This window comes from Marmota monax, unplaced genomic scaffold (genome assembly GCF_021218885.2).
Source record: "Marmota monax isolate L192 unplaced genomic scaffold, Marmota_monax_Labrador192_F-V1.1 WCK01_AAM20220418_F8-fsc00272, whole genome shotgun sequence".
Classification (NCBI taxonomy): Eukaryota; Metazoa; Chordata; class Mammalia; order Rodentia; family Sciuridae; genus Marmota; species Marmota monax.
This window is the reverse complement of record NW_026694928.1, coordinates 1,749,648-1,753,300: the sequence shown is the minus strand read 5'-3', so window position 1 is coordinate 1,753,300 and position 3,653 is coordinate 1,749,648. Positions and strand designations below refer to the sequence as shown.

Below are 3,653 nucleotides of genomic sequence, written 5' to 3'. Positions count from 1 at the left end.
TATATTTCTGAGGCTGGATTTGAACTTGTGATCCTCCTGTCTCAGCCTCCTGAGTCACTAGGTTTGTGTGCAGCACGCAGCTGATTTCTTTTGATTTTAGGGGAACATCGTGTATAATTTGGCTGTCTGACTTCTCTGGATCCTTTAACTGATCCTTAAACGAAATTTTCTTTATGCAGTTTGCCCACTGTCTTGTTCTCTTTCTTTTTTTATTGGGGCGGGATACCAGGGATTGAACTCAGGGTCACTGGATATCTAAGCCACATCCCTAGCCCTATTTTGAATTTTAGTAGAGACAGGGTCTCACTAAGTTGCTTAGCACCTCACTAAATTGCTGAGGCTGGCTTTGAACTTTTGATCCTCCTGCCTCTGCCTCCAGAGCCACTGGGATTACAGGTGTGCGCCACCGCACCCAGCATGTCCTCTTTCTTGAGTGAAGAAATGATGGCCTCACTCTCCATCAGATTCACAAACACATCAGAGATCTGTTAATTAATTAATTAATTAATTTCTTTATTTAGGGTGCTGGGGATTGAACCTAGGGCCTGTGCATGTGAGGTAAGCACTCTACCAACTGAGCTGTATCTCCAGCCCAGAGATCTATTATCTTGTGCACTTCTAAGTCTGCAAATCCAGCAGTATATCTTGCACACACCTGCGTGGGTTCCAGCTCCTTTGCACAGAGATGCTCATAAAAATGAAGGATGGTGTGATCCTAAGGATGCCATACCAGGGCTGGTAGAGTTCTAATAAACTCCGAGAGCTTTTAATTTGGGATGATAGACAACAATTCTTTTGTAGAATCAGTGCTATAAGTTAACAGCTTCCACTCCAAATTAGACACAGTGTCTTTGATGGAGCCTGCCTGGTTTGCCTTGCAGGCATCAAAGAGCCTTTTTAAATTTTTTTTTGCACTCTGGAACATCCATTTTGTGAGAACCACAATGAAATTCTGCATCATTTTAACTGGGCTCTCAGGTTACTACAGTCTCCTAATGAAAGTCTCATATTTCTCTGGGTTGAACTCTGGTGGTTAGAACAACACAAAAATGAGTTATCTTTTTCAAAGATGAAGAACATGAACTTCAATTGTGATGTAGAACCAGGTTCTTCTGTGTTGACCAAAGACAAAGGGATAGAAAAGTTTGTCTTCACCCACGGGGTAGCATTTTCTGAGCAGCAGATTGCTTAAACTGGCTGTCATGAAAGAAAAAGGCCATCCCCACAGAACTTCTTCATCTGTGTCCTTTTCCGTCATCTGGACTCTGGGCATCCACTGAGTGTCCACCACCTCAGCTGCAGCTATCTTTGTCACTGCTAACCATGCTGAGTTTCCTCATCTGTGAAGAAAGGGAAGGAGAGTGATAAAGGTCACCCACCTGCTCTGTGTCTGCATGCAGGAGGGCTTGGGCCTCTGCAGACTGAGTGGATCTGGGTAAGTTACTGGACCTCCTGATCTCCCTGGTGAGCTGGGATAGTGAGCAGGACAGCAGATGAGGGGAGGGCTGTGACTATGAACCAGCACTCAATTCCTGTTAAGTCACTTTCTCAGGAGAGAAACGGATATCTGATTTGACTTCTTGGATAATGAACACTGTCACAAGCAGCAGCTGAATCACATAGAGAGAAACTTTCTCAATATCTCACTTTAGCCAGGACTCGGGATGTAGGTCAATGATAAGAGCACTTGCCTCACACACAGAAGGTCCTGGGTTCAATCCCCAGAATTAGTTTAGCCAAAGGAAATACACATGCACATTTACAAAGATTTCTAATATAAACAAAACATATTAGTTTGCCCACATTTCCACAGTTGAATTTTTTTTTTTCACTTTCCTTTTGGATGGACTTCCTGAGTTGAAAGTATTTGAGGAAGACAAACTGGCCCTTTAACTAACTTCTGTTCATTTATATCATTTTCTTAAGGACTTGATGTTTGTTTAATCACGATGACCTTCTAATATGGGCTTCTTATCACATATTAAAATAAGGAATCAAAATAAATTTTATCATAATAGAATAGGTTATGGTAAGCTTAACTCTTATTGCAAATGATTAATATTTTTATGCATCAATGAAAAGTGGGGCACTCATGCTGAGATGTACAATCATGTCCTACTAGGATTACTTGGGATGTATATGATCATTTTAATAGACTTTAGTTTTAATAGACATCATCTCTAAAGAGAGTTTGGACAAGTTGACACCATAATGTAATACTTCATTATAAGATGGACTTTATAAGCAGAAAAAAATATGTCTGAGATTCTAAAGAAGAGGAAATAAATAACAACTGCATTGGTTTAAAATAAAAATGGATGAGCATAGTCAGTGGTTTTAATTATTTATTAATTTTGAAACAATAAATTTTGAGTGCTCTTCTGAAATTGAGAATAACTCTGTCATGTTCAGAATGAAGGCAGAGGGCTGTAACTCCCTGCCCCCAGGAACTAACTTGACAAGTGTTATGGTTTAGATGTGGTGTCCCCTAAAAGCTCACGTATGAGATAATGAAAGAAGGTTTGGAGGATAAATGATTGGGTTATAGCCTTAACCTAATCAGTGAATTAATCCCTGATGGGATTAACTGAGTGGTGACTGGAGGCAGGTGGGGTGTGGCTGGAAGAAGTGGTTCACTGGGGGTAAAGGCTATGGGGAATATATTTGTATCTGGCAGGTGGAGACCTCTCTCTCTCTCTCTCTCTCCTTCTGCTGCCTGATCATTATGTGAGCTGTTTCCCTCTGCCACAGTCTTCCACCATGATGTCGTGCCTCACTTCAAGCCCTGAGGAATGGAGTCTGCGGTCTATGGATTGAGACCTCTGAAACTGTGAGTTCCTAATAAACCTTTCCTCCTCTACAGTTGTTCCAGTTGGGTCTTTCAGTAGTGGAAAAGCTGAATAAAACAAAAAGGAAGCTGGGATTGGATCACCCCTCCCCAGGCCTGTCCAGCACAGGCTAACTAAATCCAGTCTATAGCTCCTGCTCTTTGTGCCATTTGCCCTCTCTTTCAGCCAACTGAATCTACATATGTGTATTACCTGACATTGTTTCTATAAAATGTAACTGCTTCTGTGGAAGCTGCAGGAGAGGTAACCTAGTTGCTTTTGTCCACAGTTGGACCAAACTCATAAAGTTCACTTTTCCTTTTTCTGTCTTTTGTGTATTTCTTATAGGCAGGTGGCCAAATCCAGCCAGATGGGATCCAGGCAAGGTCCCTGAGCTAGGCTGCTGGTAAGAATTTCCTTAAAGTATTGACCATATAATTTTTTTTTTGTGAAATTGAAAAGTTCCCTTTAGTATTTTTTCAACTTTTGGTCATTTGTGTATTCCCTTCACATTTCTGCCATTTCTGAGTTTGCCACTTATGCTATTTTTTTGTTACTATTTTTAGAATTGATTTACTCATTTTTACTTAACTATATTTATTTGATAAGAAAACTTCATATTATTACTGAACATAAATCTCCTTCCCAGAGAACCATGAAGAGCTTTGTAGGGCATTGGCTTGGGTTGGTGTAGCTTTGGGTGGCCTTTTGAGATGGGGAGAGGCTGAGGCAGATTGGGAGGAGTGAGGGATGCTGAGACTTCAGGAAAAGCTCCTTTTGTAGTTGTAACAATCTTTCTCTCAGTTTTACTTGGGCTGGTGGTTA

At 41.0% G+C, this 3,653-nt stretch overlaps 1 pseudogene; it reads right to left on the bottom strand.

Moving 5' to 3' along the window:
* Positions 1-575: 575 nt before the first annotated feature.
* Positions 576-3,048, bottom strand: LOC124081159 (DENN domain-containing protein 10-like; annotated as a pseudogene).
* Positions 3,049-3,653: the final 605 nt, after the last annotated feature.